Source organism: Elgaria multicarinata, chromosome 10 (assembly GCF_023053635.1).
Source record: "Elgaria multicarinata webbii isolate HBS135686 ecotype San Diego chromosome 10, rElgMul1.1.pri, whole genome shotgun sequence".
Taxonomy (NCBI): domain Eukaryota; kingdom Metazoa; phylum Chordata; class Lepidosauria; order Squamata; family Anguidae; genus Elgaria; species Elgaria multicarinata.
The window spans coordinates 56,660,448-56,680,302 of record NC_086180.1 but is presented as its reverse complement, the minus strand read 5'-3'; the positions used below and the strand labels follow the sequence as shown (position 1 = coordinate 56,680,302).

The following is a 19,855-nucleotide window of genomic DNA, read 5'->3' as shown; positions in this document are numbered from 1 at the left end:
TGGAGGCATCTTTTCTGTGAAATTAAAAATAACAGAGTTGTGATAAAAAAAATTGGGCACCATTTTCCAAGATGGCGGCTGTTACGATGATTTCCCAAAATGCCCCTATATCTCATTTTAATCTACATGGTAATGAATACCACCATACCAAATTTCACACTTGTATCACAATGTGCATGGTTTGATGCTAAGCCGCTCTACTAATAAGATTTTACTTAAGTTACATTTTAGAAGTGTTGAACCTAGTCTTTCTCAGCATAAGTAACACAACCAACATATAAAATGAGAATCTGGGCAGCCTCCCCTACTGAAAAGGGATGCTTTGAAGGCTCCTCCCCACAGAAACAGATAGTTGCAGGACTTTCCCCCTGTGTGTGTTCCCAGTTACATGCCACTCTATTGTTCTCTCACCCATTTATTTAAATACAATTCTTTGTGTTCTTAGGCTGCAGTCTTATGCCTATTTATCTGAGAATACACCCATTGAAATCAATGGAACTTACTTCTGTGTAGATGTGAAGCAGGAATGGACTTCTACTCCTCTGTGAGATTAGGGTACTTAAATACAACCAAAACTGGGGATGTATGTGTTGCTCTAAACTGTCCCTATCTCTTTGTCATGCTATAGGATGAGAGAGGAGAAGAGGGAGTAGTTAGTACAGTGGTACAAAAATCTTAGTCAATAACTAATTTGGGCTGTGTGTGCTTTCATTTTCTGTTTCTTTCCCCTCCCCTGCATGCGTGAACACTGTGATGTTTTGTTCTATTTTATGTCTCTGGGGATTATTTTCTTGTACCTAATGGTTTTTCCAATGGGATATTTCCCTCTGTTACATTGAAATGTTGGACCCACAAAAGTTTAGGAATCTCAAGTATGAAGCTGGAACCCCTCTTGAGAGAGCTGGAAATGACTGAGGCCCACCAGTCACAAAATGGTCAGATATTAACAATTTTTGCCAACTTTGACAGAAGCCCTTTTTAGTTGTTTCCAAGGCCCTCATTCCAGAGCTTTTGCTAGGTGCAAAATACATTTCTTGGTGGAGTTGGTATTCAAACTCTACTCAGGTTCTGTGTGAAAAACTGCACTTCTGGACTTTTCTCAAGAACAGGTATAGAGTTTTTTTTATTTTATTAATAATAGGACCAAATTATTTAGGCTGAAATGGAAATACATAACCCAACAGCTTGCCCTTGACATTGGGCCGCAACTGTGGCCCTGTGATATAAAATTCACAAAGATAGCTGTGTTAGTCTGTTGCACAAAAACAATGAAGAGTCTTCTAGCCCCTTAAAGACCACCAAAATTTATTAGAGCATAAGCTTTCATGGTCCATATAATCAGATGTTGAAATGTTATCAGTTGGTGGGTATGTACATACATGCATAGGTGTAGAGAAGGAGAATAATAAATGGTGGTTAAATGATCTGAGCGGTTTCTCATATACAATACCCTTGTCCAACAGGTTCAGAGTTTGAAAATCCAGAAGGTAGTGGACTTGGTATTGAGTGATTATACATATTTAGCCTATGCAATGGATTTATCTGCCTTTTCACAAAAGTCTTCCACAAATGACTAACAACTGTATGTGCACAAAAGGCTAGCCCTATAGAAGTGACATTCTTCCTAATCAATCTTGGATTAGGAAAGTGTACACATAAATATGGATGCTGAATTCTACAGGTCTCAAGTTGGAATCTCAGAATTAAGAAGCAGATCTGTGTGTCTAGTCATTGTAGTCTGAGGGGCAATAGATATGAAGTACTGATACAGTCGCGACATATGCAGCAGTAAAATGTCAGATCATCCCCTGCTGCTTGGAAAAGCTGTGTAAGTCTTGATTTCTACTTAACTCTTGATTTCACTCTATTGTCTGGAATTTAAGGATGTTTTCTGTAGGTTTTGGCATTAAGCAGACTATTAAAGTTCAGAGTCTATGAAATGGTGAAGCAAACCTGACACATCTGCAAAGGGCCTAGCTTCCATTCATTTCCGTTCAACTTGTATAGGAGAGGTTCCCAGTGTTCAAATAAATGCAAATAAAAGGACAAAATTTGATCGTTCTGTCCTGTGGTTTTTGCAATGGAGGGATTCATTTTGGAAATATATCTCCATTCTTGTATGCAACATTAATTGTTTACATCATATATTACAAAACCATACATATTAAAGCTTTGTGAACTCTGTTTCTCCTCTTGCCTGTCCTGTGTGTTCTGAAAACAGATCTTTATCATGTTCTTCTGGGTAACCCTGATCAGGAAGTAGAATCAATTGTGCTTAAAATGTGGAAGATGATTAAGAGGGAGTGGGTTTCCCATGTTTTACTGGTTTCCCATTGTTTACAGCTAAAAGGAAATCAGTAAACTCTTATATCAGGACACCGATAAAACTGCTTTGAGTACAGCTTTGTTTATGTCTAGAGTCTTTCATACTATGCTAACTAACAATATTCTAGTTTTGTTTTTTCAAAACTAAATGAAATGTAAGCCCGTTTGTTGCATGTTGAGACGTGACTTGTTGTAAACAGTTAAAATGTGCCTAAGCAGCCTCCAGGGTGAAATTAATAAGTCTTAAAATTTAAAATATTTGCTGTAGATCCTAGTAAGGAAGGTAAGTCGGCAGGGTGACAGATAGGGAACCCTGCAGCTTAAGCAAGTTAAAACAAATATGTAATTGACGTAGAGTCTGGTATGCTCTTTTGTTCCTTTCCAAAGGGTCACCAGTGAGGCATGGTTAACTCTTTTTTTATTGTGAGGCATTAACTTAACATTAATGTTAATGTTTATTAACATGTATTAGAATATAAGCCTATGCGGCAGGGTCTTGCTATTTGCTGTTTTACTCTGTACAGCACCATGTACATTGATGGTGCTATATAAATAAATAAATAATAATAATAATAAGATGGAAAATGAAGTGTCTCTTCATATAAGTTTCAGGGAAAAATATATTCATAGCTATATTATTGAAAACAATGTGTTTTCCTAACATCTCTTCGGTGTAGCTTAGAAGCCAACCATATGCTAAGTAAATAATATTCTACTATATGTAAAAGTCTTGAATGAAATATCCTTAAAATAGGCCCATGATGAAGTCTTTATCTCCATGGAGGCATGCTGCAGTGCTGTGGCCTTCTGTGCATTGAGTAAATGGAAAGAAAATAGATGAGGTCATTGTTAGGTAGAACTAAGTTGGACTGAGACCAGACTCCTCGCTGCTTGAGAAAATGGTAAGCTGAATGTGACATATCTGTCTGCTTATATCAAATCTGTTGACCAATCAGAGAAGTTAAGTTGAAGCTGCCTTGGGGGCCCTGTTTAGGGTAGAAGACAGTTACAAAGAATATATTTCTTTTAGCTAATCTTATTATTTTCCCCTTTTCTAGCCTTCTACACATCGGTTCCTTGTTACCTCTGGCCAGCAAGTGACCAAGAACACTTTTCATCTTTGTGCCTACTCTTGCATATTGAAATAATAAACTTGGCTCCTGGGAAAAAATGTCCTGATGGGTCCATCCTAGGTGGTTCGCATTATATGTTGTTGATCACGAATGGATTTACATTGGTAAGACTATATCACCTTGAATAATCTCTAATACATTGTGTTAATTTTTGTTTTCCCCTAAAATGCTTACATCTTTTGCCCAAGAATGCCTGCTATAGTATACATGATCTTATATTTCTAAAGTAGTACTTTAACACCTGCTACAAAAGCATACAAAAGTTATGACATTGTTGCTTCTATATCAGGGGTGGGCAACTTGTAGCCCTTTTACAGCTCACATCAACTCTCACCATTAGCTGTGCTGTCTTTTTAATCTCTGCTCTCAGTGCTGACATGACAGAGTCAGGATCTGTCATTGCAATACAGCACTAGGTGGCCATGTTTTCTCTTGAAATTATAGCAGTCTATAGTCTGTGTTGTATTGTGGGAAAGGACCAAAATTCTTTTTCCTGAATGTATGACTGCTGTGATTTGCAGGAAATTGGCAGATCTATCTAAAATTATTTCTAGGCTGCTTTTAAGGGTGGAACTCTTTTACGGGTGGAACACTCAGTTAAATCATGCAAACATCAATCAATAAAACAGTAAAACAAAGGAGTATAGAAACAACACAGATTCAATCAAAAGCCTGGGTGAACAAATAGGTCTTTAGTTGGCACTGAAAGCTTTTAAGACTTGAGAGGTCATGGGCTCTCCCACACTAGAGGCATTCAAGAGGCAGCTGGGCAGCCATCGGTCAGGTATGCTTTAAGGTAGATTCCTGCAATGAGCAGAGTGGTTGGACTCATTGGCCTTATAGGCCCCTTCCAACTCTACTATTCTATGATTGGTGCCACCTGTATATGAGTGGGGAGGGAATTCTGTAATTGGGGTACCTGTAACAAGAACATCCTCTCTTGGATTGATTCGTATTTAACACCAGGCATCATCAAGAGGGCATCCCCACTTGATCTTAATATTTGGGCAGGTACAGAAGGAAGAAGGCCAGGTCCTAAACCCTGTAGGGCATTATATATTAGTGAACACACACACACACACACACACACACACACAGTTAGCACAAGTACTTTGAACTTAGCTTGGTAGATTATTGGTAACCAGTGCAACTCTTTTCAGACTTGGTGTAATATGTTTCTGGTGGGCTATCTCACTCTACAGAGTAGCCATGACATTTTGCACTAGCTGCAGCTTCCAGGCCAATTCAAAAGCACATTTATTGTATTTATATATTTATTGTATTTCTATACCACCCAATAGCCAAAGCTCTGCAATAGTCCAGTCTTGAGGTTATGAGTGCATGGATCAGGATCATGGTTACCAGGCTATACCTGTCCAGGAACAGCTGTAGCTGGTGAACCAACTGAAATTTGAAAGATGGACTCCTCACCATGGATCTAGGAACACTCTACACCCCTGCTCCTTCAGAGAGGGTGCAACCCCATCCAGAACAAACCACTTCCCTAATTCCTGGACAGGGGAACCACTTATTCACAGTGCTTCTGCCTTGTCAGGATTCAGTTTCAGCTTATTGGTCCTTCTCCAGCCTAGTACTGCATCCAGACACTGTTCCAGGCCCCGCACAGCCTCTTCTGGCTCAGATGATACAGAGAAATAAAGTTGGTTATCATCAACATACTGATAACACTTTACTCCAAATCTCTTAAATGACTGCCCCCACAAAGCTTCATGTAGATGTTGAATAGCATTGGGAACAGAATAGAACCCTGCGGGACCCCATAGTTTAACTGCCATAGAGCTGAGGTGCAGTAACGCAATGTTAACCTCTGGATCTGATCCTGCAGGTAAGAGTGGAAACACTGTAGCAACCTGTCCCTGACTTCTGATTCACAGCAATGTGTCAAGAAGGGTTGCAGTTCCCCTGTCTCTTTCCTGATACAGGACATCTGTCAGGGAGACCAAAGCTGATTCAGTCCCCAAACTAGACCTGAACCTAGACTGGAAAGAGTCTAGATAATCTTTCTTCCAAGAGTGTCTGAAGCTGTGTGGCCACTATCTTGTTGATGGGTAGTGGTTGCGGCTTCCCTAGAAAGGGTTATTAGTGACTGAGTAGTAGTTATTCAGAACCTCTGGCTTCAGTGTGGGTTTCTGGAGAAATGGGTGCACCACTGCCTCCTTCAAGGCATCTGGTATAATTCATCTATGGAGACCCTTCTCTGAATGTCCCCTCATTCTGTAGAGGGTGGCTACAAGGAAGAGGATCTTCTCAGTGGTGGCCCCAAGTTGTGGAATGCTCTTCCTAGGGAGGTTTGCCTGGCACCTACGCTGTCTTTTCAGCACTAGGTAAATACTTCCTTATTCTCCTAGGCCATTTAACATCATAATGATCTGTGTTTTAACAATTAAAACATTGATATTATTATTTATGGTGGTTATGTAATGTTTTACTCTATGTTTTTTAACTTATTATTATTATTATTAATAATAATAATATTTCTATACTGCCCAATAGCTGAGGCTCTCTGGACAGTTTACAACAACTCATAAATAAAATACAAACCACAGCAATATAAACACCACACAGCATCACATAATACAACATTGGGCTTGTTCAGACAACATGCTAAGCCATGGTTAGGCTGCTAACCCTTTTGCAGCAAATGGTTAGTGAGTGTGTTTAAACCATGGTTATGTAGCCATCATGGTTGGGAATGGTTCACACAACACACTAAACCATAACATTTAGCTCAAAATGTTTAACCAATTGTGGCTTAGCGTGTATAAAACATAGGCTAAACCATTTTTAAAATACAAAATTTAAAATAGTTTTAGTGTGTTGTGTTATATATGATAATGACTAGCATTCTGTTCAATCTTCATTCAGGTTTTTGGCTGTCTTATTTTACTGATTTTGTGTTGTGTTTGTTATATGAAATTTTTGTCTTAAATTGCTTAGTGTATATTATACTTGACAAACCATCGTAAGATTGTTCTAATGAAAGAATCAGGGTTGACTGACACTTGAACTGCTTGATTCACTGTCGTACATGTGAATGGCCTTCATGTGAGCTTATTGCATTTGGAGTGATGTTAAAACTTTAGTTTGCTATGTGATAGCTTCCATGATGGTTTTTGAGTGGTATACATGCAGCAGAATTAAGTGAGAATGAGATGATAGAGATGTCAAGTGGTGTAATGGACTGTAGATAGAGGATTACCTTTTGAAAGGCTCCCCTAAATTTTAAGGCAACCTTTCTGAAGTATAAAACGAGTATAGTGGGACTTTCTCCCTAATGTGCTGGTTTTTTACTTGCAGGGAAAGCATTCAAAAATCCTTTTTGCAGTCTGAAGTGTATTGTCTAGTTGACACTTCATTCTGGTGCAAGTTCTATCTATCATCTCAAAAGGCATCAAAATAAGGTGGCCTCTACATTTGCTTTTTGGATCACTGTATTAGTAACTTTATTTTTACAGTGCTGAGCTCCATATACTAGTATTGGTCAGTGAGAAACACATTATCAGTGGATCAGAACAAAGGCCTTAACTGAGAATTTTATCTGGCCACTCCCAGCTAACTGTAATTCTGCTTTTTAAAAAGAAAGTTTGCAGAATCTACTTTCTTCATCTTAGTTTTCTCTATTTCTGTGAATGAGTTTTGAATCCAAAGAAGTATAATGTGAGGAAAGGACACCATATGAAGGGATAACCTTTAATTATTAGCAGGGGGAATATGTTTTGCCTTTTGGCAGCACGCAATTGTTTGCAAAACACTTAGGGTGCTTAATGCGGTGGCTGGGGGAGGGACTTTATATATCCTACGCTTCATTTAGTAGGAGCAGCCTAATTCAATAACTGCATTGTTCTTGGTTTCATAGGAATGTTGTATTTAATGCCATATGAATTTTGTTAGTTTGGTCATATTTTAGGTCAGCCCTTTCTTTAGCTTCAAATTATTAGAATTGTTATTAGATAAAAATGTCAAGATATTACCACTGGGCAAACAAAGATTTTGTTTCTGTAAGGTTGTTGTTGTTGTTGTTGTTGTTGTTATTATTATTATTATTATTGTTAGATTTCTGCAAATTGTTCTCATTTGTATTTTGTATTTTTTCTAAAAAGGGATTTCCATCTGTTTCACCTAGTCCTATTTTTAAGGTTTTGGTGTCATGGGATGAGATAACCTTTGTGTGAACAAGACCAGGAGTGAATGTTGTGGATTGCAGAAATGAAAATAGAAGAGCAGGCATCTTGGGGAGAAGGTGATATAGCAATGGCTGCAGACAGTATTTTTTTGCAGAGCTGAATATGATAAAGGCATCACTTCTTGTGATGAGTACACTCATTTCTTTTGTTTCACAGTCATATCTGGTGCTTGTACGTTTATGAAGACTTGTGAATAGAGGTGCTATTGTGATAAATGTGTGCATCAGAATGCTGCCCAGATCTTTTATATTTTTACATGCGCCCAATTTAATCAGAAGATCATTTTAGTTGATTATAAGATTTATAAATAGATAATCAAACTGATTGACTAAATGGGGCAGGTCTACGAGGATTTCTTCTTGTTATTGTTTTAGATAATGGGGATTTCAAAGCTTCTAACTCTCTTGCTGTGATCTAAACTCATTCTCTTACTGTTGACTTCAGGATGCTTTGGTTTTTGTATTCCTTCTCCTTGAAAGAACACTTAGCTTCTCTGTTTCCTGGCAAAAACATCAGAATGCATAACAGGGTAGATAACTTTCCTTAATAGGAAGGGATGGATAGGGAAGAAAATTGGAAGTCTCCCTATGAGGTCTTGATCTGCCAAGCACTGTTTACTTGGGAGAAATGAAAGAACTTAAAAACTAAAGTCTCTAAAAGGCTTATCTCTCGAAGGCTGTGCTCCTGTCTTAAAAACATTACTCTGACTGGAGAAATTTTAAATGCTCATCTCTCTGATGTCCCTTCCCTGTTGGATCCAGTTTTGTATTCTTTTATGTGATATTTTTGTGTTCCTGAAAATTAGTAATTTATACCTATACCTGTTTGTCATGGTTTTTATGCAGTCCCTCAAAGCAGGAGAGGAATTTTGTTGAAAGTTACACGGAACATGAGTGAATGGGTGGGTGATGCTGCCACTCTCCTTGAGCTAAGTAATGGGTGGGGCCAGCATAATCTGCAGAGTTCCTTGCTGATAGTGGGAGTAGGAGCAGCAGCAAGGATGAACTTTTTTTTATTGGGGACAGTCTTAGAACTTTTTGTAAGGGCTCCTCACTAACATTAAATATTCTTTCAATAAGAAGACCAAACAAACATTGGAGTATCATCCATCTTCCTTGCACATTATCACCCTTCCATGACCCAAATATGGCAAGTCTTGATAAAAGGCGGCAGGGGGATACGTGAGGTGAGCAGCAAGAGAATCCCAGAAATGGAAGGAAAATCAGGATTCAAAAAGTTCAAAGAATTCATGTCAAATATCATTGAATTTAGTGCTTCTAAAATATTGTTTGTTCTGTGACTATTGGGTCCAGAAGCTCCTCTGTCCAAGTCTCAATGTCTTATGGGGTTAGTACCTTACGTACGTTGTTGAGATGGTTGGTTACCTTTGCACCTTGAAAGGTTTGTCCTGTTGGACATGATGACATATAGCTGGTATGTGGTTTCAGTGCAGAAGTAAGTCTCATTGTGGAGTTTATTCCAGGTAAGTTTGTATAGGATTGTAGCTTTAATCACTGCTCATGCCAGAATGCAACTACAAGAGTACAAAACTGTAACAAATGAACCAAAATACCTTCCAGGTGCAGCGTATCTCCAAATATAAGTCTGTGGAAACAATCCAACAAGTCCACAGAGCAATTTTTATTGTATTAGTTGAACATACAGACTAATGAGTATTAGTCAGTTCTCAGGACCAAACCACACATGACTTTAAAAAATCCCATTAACTGTGGAGGTTCCCAGATTGGATTGGAGCAGCAGCGTGTGTGTGTGTGTGTGTGTATCCTTACCCCCTGCTTTTTCTCAGTTAAAATGGCTCCCTAGCATCTATTGGCCTTTTGAATGGGGAAAAAAGGTAGGTGCCTCCCGCCTCATTCCCAGTGGATCCAATAGCAGCTTTGGGGTTGATTGTGATTGAAAATAAGCAGGGGAAGGAGTAACCCCACTTTGCCCAGCACTGCTGCCTGATTCCATCCCCACCCTCTCAGTTGTTTTTTGAGTCTTGTTAAAATAAATAAATCAGGATATCCAATAATGGATTCTCCTGCATTACATTTCGTTTGTACTCTAAGCTACCAAAGCACCATAGTTTATAAAAGCAGAACATATTAATACTGGTTCTGTTTGGTAGTAGAATGCCATTTTCTATATTTAGAATTGCTTTTATAGGTACATAGGAAGTTGTCTTATGCAAAGTTGGTCCGTGTAGATCAGAAATGTCACTCTATGCTGTCAGTGACTCTCGAGGAAGGGCATTTCTATGTGGGAAATACTCTTATCTGAAGATACTGGGGATTGAACATGGGACTTCCTGCATGTAAAGCAAGTGCTTTGCTCTATAAAAGTATTTTATTTCGCTATTTTTTGTTCTCAGATATTAACATACTTTCAAAAAGTAAATTTTAGTCCATGCTTAATTTCAAAACTGATTAAACATGTATTGAATACTCTGCACTGCCATCTAGTGGCCAAAAAATTATAAATGTAAATGGTATATTTTCCTTTTAAAATTATTTTTAAAAGCAGGTGGTTTGGGGCTCTGGTATTTGTGCAGAGGCACAAATATGGTTCTTCTTTGTGGTCTCTGTGCATCACACATATGGGCTCTGCGCCTGCGCAGGGCCAGGTTCGGAAACTTCTATAGCTGAAATCTTTTTAGGTGGGAACCCCTCCCCCACCGTCCACTGAGCATGCTCAGGGGTTCCCGCCTAACTCCCCAGTTCTCTTCAACCGCCTGTAGGGTCAACAGCGTTTGGAGACTTCTGTGTTTGGTATCGTTTTATACCTAGCTGAATTATACTATTTTCATCCTTTTTCTTACTTCTACAGTTTTCTAACTTTTTTCTATCTAGTTTATTTTTTTTTAAAAAAAAGATTATTCTTCTTGTTCGTTACCTCAGCCTTGGTGCCTATGGCACTACAAGGCCTCTTCAAAAAGTGCTCCGGTGGTGGGCAGAAAATATCCCAAACCGACGGACATTCCCGGTGTTTACTGTGCTTGGGGGAGACGCATGTCGTCGAGTCCTGTTGTTTTTGCCTGAAATTCTCGAGGCAAACCAGGAAGAACCGATCTGATCGCCTTCGGGTGTTACTTTGGGAAAAGGCGTTGGAGGCAGTGGAGAAACCGAGTACGTCTCGACGCTCCAAATCTCCCAGTACAATGGAGTCTGTGCCCCAACCTCCTCCATCATCCTCTCTTTCCGCCTCATCAAAAGCGGCCAGAAAAATTTCTAAGCGAGCGAGAGAGCATGTTGGGTCCGAAGAACCCCAACAAAAGAAAAGCAAACTAAAATTAAAGGAGGGAAAGAAAAAAATCAACAAAATCGAACCCTCCGTTACCGAAGACTCCGGTACCGATGACTTCGATACCGAAGCGTCCCACGGCACCGAGGAGCCCGATATTGAGGCTGTCCTTGCAGAAAACGCCTCCAATATCGGCAAGCCCGATACCGACACTTTCGGTACCGAGAGCCTTCTCGATACCGAGACGGGCAACTCCATCTTCACCGCCGGCCTTGACGCTGCCACGAACGGAGCAAATAATGGCTTCCCCGATACCGTCTCTCAATATCATTACGGTACCGACCGAGGAGACAAGTTTAAGGGCATCAATCTCGGAAGGAGAGATTAGAGGCTCCTCACAAGATCCGACAATGGCGGAAGAGGGTCCTCCCTCCCCTCGATACCGCCAAAGCCAACAATCAACCATCGGTACCGACAAGGACATGATTCACGCCCGATGTTCGACACCGACACACATCGGTACCAAGACTTCGATACCGACACACATCGGTATCGAGATACGCCATCCCCCGATACCGACAGCCGTCGGTACCGCCCCGTGTCACCTTATACCTACAACCGGGATCGTTCACCAGCTTCGATTCATTCTACTCAATATTGGCACCCTCCGCAGTATCCTCCTTACTACTACGAGGATTGGAGGTATAGACGGGACCAAGACTTTTATTATTACCAGGAACATTATGCTCCGTACCTGCGCTTCCGGCAACCTCCATCGGAGACAGTTTCCCGCCCTCCACCCGTGGAAGATGCTGCCGCTATGCCACCGCAGCCCTCGGTACCGAGGCCTCCACCTCAACGGGTGCAAACTACGTCCCCTATTGAGTCTGCTCTACATACCTTGGACGTAAGACGGGCCCTTGCTTTTTACCAGTCCAGAACTGCCACCCTCCGGAGATCCCAAAGACTCTTTGTTTGTTATGGGGGCAAGCAAACGGGACTTCAGGCATCCCCGCAGAGAATATCTGCTTGGGTGGTTCAGACTATTAAGCTAGCCTATGAACTTGCTGGCCTCCCATTGGAGGGTAAGGTGTGTTCTCACTCCACGAGAGGAGTGGCCACCTCCACAGCTTTTGAAAAGGGGATCGCTTTACAAGACCTCTGTAAAGCAGCTACCTGGTCGACTCCGCTGACTTTTGCCAGCCACTACCATCTGGATGTCAGATCGCGTAGAGACTGCACTTTTGGGCAGGCCGTCCTATCGGCAGTTCTGTGAGATTCATCTATGACCTGACACCACCCACCTCCGGTAAGTCAGCTTGTTATTCACCCATATGTGTGATGCACAGAGACCACGAAGAAGAAAGACAGGTTGCTTACCTGTAACTGTAGTTCTTCGAGTGGTCATCTGGGCAGTCACACAACCCTCCCACCGTCCCCACTATGGTGTCATTAATTAATTTGGTCACCTGGTGGTTCTCCTCAGTGAGACTGTCTAGGCGGTTTCAGGAGTTAGGCGGGAACCCCTGAGCATGCTCAGTGGATGGTGGGGGAGGGGTTCCCGCCTAAAAAGATTTCAGCTATAGAAGTTTCCGAACCTGGCCCTGCGCAGGCGCAGAGCCCATATGTGTGACTGCACAGATGACCACTCGAAGAACTACAGTTACAGGTAAGCAACCTGTCTTTCACTGCTGCCCCTACAAAAAGCATTAAGAGTGCCAAACTAGATTAGTTTCTGGCTGGATTGTGGAAATGATGGGTGACTGGCTGGCCACTCTCTGTGAAATGATAGTACTTACATCTAAGAATGTTCTCCAACCATTTTGGACTAAATTGTTTATTATGAACTTTTTCAAAAATGTCACAAGGTGGTGTATAACAATTAAAATAAAAACAGTAATTTGTCAAGACATGAAAACAAAACCATATTCTGTTTCCTGACTTGGAGCTGAGCAGAAGCAGGGAAGAGCAGCTGGCCCAGCTGAAGTAGAAGCTAGAAAAGTAAGCCAGTTCCCAGAGAGAGAGCGAACAGAGAGCGAGCTAACAGGAAGAGCAAACAGGAGTTTGACAGGGGGAGTGTAGGGGAAGAGGAGACCAAGGTTAAGGGGGAGAAGAGAAGCCTCAAGGAAATCCAGGAGGCTGCCAATTCAAAGAGGCGGTGTGCTTGCCATGTGCTCCTGAGTGCTGAGTGAAGAAGGGAAGGGGTGGGTGTGGAGAGTTGCTGCAGGGCCTGAAGGGGGTGTGGCCTGATTGCTGATTGTTCTCAGAAATCAGTGGCCTGATTGCTGTTGGCCTCCCAGTGACCTCATTCTGTTTCCTGACTTGGAGCTGAGCAGAAGCAGGGAAGAGCAGCTGGCCCAGCTGAAGTGGAAGCTAGAAAAGTAAGGTAGTTCCCAGAGAGAGAGCGAACAGGAAGAGCAAACAGGAGTTTGACAGGGGGAGTTCGGCAGGGGAGGTCAAGGGGGAGGCTTCTAAGAAAAAAAAAGAGGGGAGAAAAAAAAACATCTAGAGAAAAAAATAACCCCAAAAACACACATACAAAAAACACACACACCAAAAAATCTTATTTTCCCTTAAGACTTACTCATATAGTTGTGTACCTTCAGAGAGGACAGGACAAAGCAAAGGCAATTCCACTATAATCAGAAAGGAATAAAACAAAGCAGAAATAGACAGTATGGATGGAAAGGAGTCCTTAGAGGTGGTGACTTGCAAAGGGTGTGCAATGTTCGTGTTTCCACCTGGGCTCAACATGGCATACACCTGCAACAAGTGCAAGCTGGTGGCACTTTTGGAAGAAAAAGTGAGAGGACTTGAGCGGCGAGTGTCCACCCTCCAAGGAATAAGAGAAGATGAGGAGTTCTTAGACTGAACGGTGGAACTGCAACAGCAACAAGAAGCACATGAGATTGAAGAGCAACAGCCAGCTGAAGCAGAAGTGGCGTATGCTGAGGGGAGGAAAACCAATGAAGAGGAAACTCCCTGGAAAAGAGTGACTGTTAGGAGCAGAAGAACTAGAAGGCATTCTGCACCGGTGGAACCATTAGAGTTAAGCAACCTCTTTCAGCTACTGGAGGTTGAGACTGAAGGACAGTTTGCAGAGGAAGAAGTACAGGAGACACCGTGCAACAATGAACAAGAGGCAGAAGGTAGGTCAACCAAGAAGAAGAGAAGAGTAGTCGTTGTGGGAGACTCCCTGCTGCGTGGAATTGAAACCCAAGTATGTCATGAAGACCCATGGACTCGCCAGGTGTACTGTCTCCCTGGAGCACAGATTAGAGATGTGACTGAAGGGTTACCAAAGCTCATAAAGCCCACTGACACATACCCCTTTCTTCTCATCCGTGTGGGAACAAATTATGTCTCCAAGCAGAGCTACGAAGAAATCATTTCAAACTTTGAAGCTCTGGGAAGGAAACTGAAGAACTTTGGGGCCCAGGTAGTTTTCTCATCCATCCTCCCAGTTCTTGGAAGAGGATTAGAAAGGGAGAGAAAAATATTCCGGATGAACGACTGGCTATGAAGGTGGTGCCGACGTAAGAGTTTTGGATTCTGGGACCACGGTCTACGTTACTTGAAACATGGACTGCTGGCAAGGGATGGGTTGCACCTCACAAGGGCTGGAAAGAATGTGTTCGGCCACAGCATGAAGAATTTGATCAGGAGGGCTTTAAACTGAATCTTACGGGGGCAGGAGACGTAAACTTTGAGGCAACAATGGATGAAAGCCAATGCACCACAGTACAAAGAACAGCTCCAATAGTGCCCCAAAATAGTGTCCGCAACAATGTAGGAATGAAGCCACACTATAAAACACATGGTCTTCAATGTCTATATACTAATGCCCAGAGCTGGGAAACAAACAGAATGAACTTGAACTCTTATGACATGAAGGCAAATACAACTTGATATAGGTATAACTGAAACTTGGTGAGATGACTCCCATGACTGGAATATAGCAATTGAAGGATATAACTTGTTCAAAAAGAACAGAAGAAATAGAAAGGGAGGTGGAGTTGCACTATATGTTAAAAATACCTATCACTGCACAGAAATACAGGCGGATCAGACTGGGAGCCCCATCGAGAGCATCTGGATTAAAATAAATGGGGCAAGGAATAAAAAGAATATGATAATCGGAGTCTACTACCGACCACCCAATCAAGGAGAAGACGAGGACAAAACTTTTGAGAAACAAATTGCCAGTGTTTCAAGGAAGTGTGATGTAGTAGTGATGGGGGACTTCAATTACCTTGATATCTGTTGGGAGACAAATACTGCCAAAAGCGGCCCTTCCAAGAAATTCCTGACATGTGTGGGTGATAACTTTCTCCTACAGAAAGTGGAGGAAGGAACTAGAGGATCGGCAATCCTTGACTTGATATTGACCAATAGGGATGACTTAGTGGATAAAGTGGCAGTTACGGGAACTCTGGGGGAAAGTGACCATGTCATACTTGAATTCTTGATTATGAAGGAGACAAAAGTTGAGTGTAGCCATACACGTACTCTGGATTGTAGGAAAGCTGATTTTAATAAACTCAGAACTATGATAAGCAAGGTCCCGTGGCAAATGAGCCTAATGAGAAAAGGAGTGCAGGATGGGTGGGAGTATTTAAAAAATGAAATTATAAAGGCACAGTTACAAACAATTCCAACAAGGAGAAAAGATAGAAGACAACAGAGGAAACCAATGTGGCTCCACAAAAAGCTTAGAGATGACCTGAAAACAAAAAAGGATATGTATAGGAAGTGGAAGGAAGGCCAGGCTACAAAAAAAGAGTACAGACAGGTGGCGCAAAAGTGCCGAAATGGCGTCAGGAAGGCTAAAGCTGAGAATGAGTTGAGGTTAGCGAGGGATGCTAAAAGCAATAAAAAGGCTTTCTTCAGATTACGTGAGTAGTAAAAGACAGAGGAAAGAAATGGTGGTTCAACTGCTTAATGAGGATGGCAAATTGATAACAGATGACAAAAGGCTGAAGTGCTCAATTCCTACTTTGCCTCAGTCTTCTCCCAAAAGCGGGTCTATGACCCCCCTGGAAAAAGTGAAGCAGAAGTTGAGGGGGCAAGATTGCAGTTTGAGATTGATAAATAAATGGTCAAAGACCTCTGGAGCGTGTTCAGAGGAGGGCAACCAGGATGATCAGGGATCTAGAAACAAAGCCCTATGAAGAGAGACTGAAAGAACTGGGCATGTTTAGCCTGGAGAAGAGAAGATTGAGGGGAGACATGATAGCACTCTTCAAATACTTAAAAGGTTGTCACACAGAGGAGGGCCAGGATCTCTTCTCGATCCTCCCAGAGTGCAGGACACGGAATAACGGGCTCAAGTTAAAGGAAGCCAGATTCCAGCTGGACATCAGGAAAAACTTCCTGACTGTTAGAGCAGTACGACAATGGAATCAGTTACCTAGGGAGGTTGTGGGCTCTCCCGCACTAGAGGCCTTCAAGAGGCAGCTGGACAAGCATCTGTCAGGGATGCTTTAGGGTGGATTCCTGCATTGAGCAGGGGGTTGGAGTCGATGGCCTTGTAGGCCCCTTCCAACTCTGCTGTTCTATGATTCTATGATATTTAAACAGCATTGAAACAAAAATTAAAGCCATCATTCATAATTTAAAAAGTTAAATTAAAAAGGTAACTCCTTTCTGAAAAGCTCAGTGTGTGTAGACTAATATTAAAAACATAAGAGCCATACTGGATTAGACCAGGAGTCCATCTAGTCCAGCATTCTATTCACACAGTGGCCAAGCACCTGTTGGCCGTGAACTCACAAGCAGGACATGAGTGCAACAGCACCCCCCCACCCATGTTCCCCTGCAACTGGTCACATAGGCTTACTGCCTCGGATACTGGAGGTAGCACATAACCAACCGGGCTAGTAGCCATTGACAGCCTTCTCCTCCAGGAATTTATTCAACCCCCTTTTAAAGCCATCCAAATTGGTGGCCATTACTACATCTTGTGGTAGTGAATTCCATAATTTAACTATTCTCTATGTGAAGAAGTACTTCCTTTCATCTGTGCTGAATCTCCCACCAGTCAGCTTCATGGGATGACCCCAGGTTCTAGTATTTTGAGAGAGGGAGAAAAACGTCTCCCGATCCACATTCTCTATATTATGCATAATTTTGTACACCTCTATCAGGTCTCCCCTTACCTTCCTTTCCCCTCCAAGGTTAACCATCACACACATGGGCGATGCTCTAGCCCCTTTATCATTTTAGTTGCCCTTTTCTGGACTTTTTCCAGCTATACAATATATAGATAAATATGGTGAGCAGAATTGTACACAATATTCCAGGTGTGGTCACATCATAGGATTGTAGAAAGACAGTATGATATTGGCAGTTTTATTCTCAATTCCTTTTCTAATTATACCTAACATGGAGTTTGCCTTTTTTCTAGCAGCCACACACTGGGTTATTATTATTATTATTTATTTATTTATTTATTTATTTATTTATATAGCACCATCAATGTACATTTTCATCAAGCTGTCAACCACAACCCCAAGATCTCTTTCTTGATTGGTCACCACTAGCTCGGATCCCAACAGGTTATACGCGAAGTTAGGATATTTTGCCCCACCGTGCATCACTTCATACTTGCTTACATTGAACCACATTTGCCATTTGGATGCTCATTCTCCCATCTGGGGAGATCCTTTTGAAACTCCTCACAATCCCTTTTTGTTTTAACTACCTTTATTAATTTGAATTCACTGACAAACTTGGCCACTTCACTGCTCACTCCTAATTCTAGATCATTTATGAACAAGCATTGGTCCTAATACAGATCCCTTTGGGACCCCGCTATTTACTTCCCTCCATTGGGAGAATTTACCATTTATTCCTGTTCTTTAACCAGTTACTGATCCATAAATGGACCTCTTCTCTTATTTCATGACTGCTAAGTTTGCTCAGGAGTCTTTGGTGAGGGACTTTGTTTACTTGGGCTTCCAAAAGGCTTTTGACAATGTCTACTGGATCACCCCTATCTATATGTTTATTGTACACTCTTAAAGTTCTCTAAAAGGTTAGTGAGACAGGACTTTCCTTTGCAGAAGCCATGTTGATTCTTTTTCAGCAGGGATTGTCCTTCTATATGCTTAGTAACATCTGTTGAAGGGGGTTTGGCTGGTTGAATCTAGAAGGTTGTTGAACACTTGTCAGAGAGGGCAATTCCATATGCCGTGAAGGAGGCAGTTGGGAGACCTCTCCTAAAGAAATCCATTTTGTACCCAGTTTATTGCAATAAGTATTGTCTGGTCACAAATACCCTATTCTTCAGCAAGGTATTTTAGCAGGTGGTTGTCGTACAAATCCATGCTATCTTGGATGAGACTGATTATCTGCATTCATTTCAGTTTGGTTTCAAACCTGATTAGGCACTGAAACTGCCTTGGACACCCTGATGATGATCTTCGCTGGGAGTAGGACAGAGGGTGTGCAATCCTCTTAATTACCTTCAATCTCTTCACAGTTTTCGGTACTGTTGACTATAGTATCCTCGTGGATAGGCTCTTGGGGTTCAGGATCAGGGGCGCAATGTCTCAGGGTTCAGTTTCTTCCTAGAGGACAAATTCCAGAAGATTATGTTAGAGACTATTGCTTGGCCTTGTGACATTTGCTCCATGGGGGTCTCCCAGCATTCCATCTTGGCCACCATACTTTTGTACATGAAACTGCTGAGTGAAGTCATTAAACTTTCTCTTCTGATTCATATGAGACAGTGGAAGGGCTAAGCCAGTAGCTTTGATTGATAATGGACTGGACAAGGACTAATAACTGGAAGCTGAATCACAAAAAATGGGAGGGGGACAAACAGGAGATGCTGTGGGCCAGATCAGAAGACTGTGAATCTCATCCAATCTGAAGGCCGTCAGTTCCCCATCCTTGCTTTACTGCTTTGACTTGGAGTGGGTAGGAAATGTTCCACATATAGATCTGAATAAGAATTAAGAATGTTTAGAATACTTAAAAGGTATTTCTCACTTTTTCTCATAATGGAAGAGAGATTTTCTGTTCACATTCAGGGCAATTTCAGTTCGAAGCAAGCAGATTGGTTGAAGTAGAAGGAAGGAAGGATGAGTGAGAAACTGTATCTAAGATTTTGCATATATTTGGAAATCTGAAGATATGGATATAGTCTTCCTGCAGTTTAATTTGGGATGAGTTGACCACCCAAAAATGTTGTATTCAAAACTCAATGGCCTGAATGTGACACTAGTAAAATGTCATTAATTGGCAACTTTATTGTATACTAATTAACTATTGCTAATGATGTGTTTATATATATTTATATTTGAATGATTGACATTATTGCCTCTTCACTGAGTTTCTCTTCTACATTATATTGCTATATTTCTAAGTTGCTTTGAGAATTACAGCCTATTACCAGTAGATGTCAGTCTAGGAAATATATAGATATTTTTTTAAAAAAAATATATTTAATATACAGTGATACTTGCTGTATTTTTATTTTTGAAGTTATGAAGTTTTAGTTTATTGCCGTAGTCATGCCTTATTTTATTCCTGCATTTCAGTGAATGTGACTCACATAGGCTGTATTTGGACATCATTTTAATCTATGATGGTGGGTTAATAAGTTACTCACAGTATCTCATGTTTTAAATAGTTCATGATGCCCCGCCATATGAATGGGCTAATAAGCTACTGTTCTTAGCTTCTTGTGTTACTGTGTGTAGTTTGAGGAATCCTCTGCTCCCTGTCCCACTGCAGTATTCCGGCCTGAGAACTCTGGTAACCCATTTTCCCTGGCAGTGTTTAAGCCTCTTTGAGCCTCCTGCTGCATAGACAATACCATGTTTAAGCCATTCACAATGCCAGTACCACAGTAGCACAGGCTTTTGAAGGTGCATCCGATGCCCTTCTACTAGGGGAAGCTGTGTGCCAATCCCCCCTCCCTCTCCTGCAAAGTTCCAAGGT

General features: G+C 41.5%; 2 protein-coding genes across 2 annotated transcripts in view; one reads left to right on the top strand and one right to left on the bottom strand.

Moving 5' to 3' along the window:
- OCIAD1 (OCIA domain containing 1) overlaps positions 1 to 19,855 on the bottom strand; it is a 236,243-nt gene that overhangs the window by 34,672 nt on the left and 181,716 nt on the right. The window lies entirely within an intron of this gene.
- Positions 3,508 to 19,855, top strand: part of FRYL (FRY like transcription coactivator) — a 161,276-nt gene continuing 144,928 nt past the window's right edge. The window contains exon 1 of the mRNA XM_063135768.1: positions 3,508 to 3,562. The gene's annotated coding sequence lies outside the window, so the exon portion shown is untranslated. The remainder of the gene's footprint in view (positions 3,563 to 19,855) is intronic.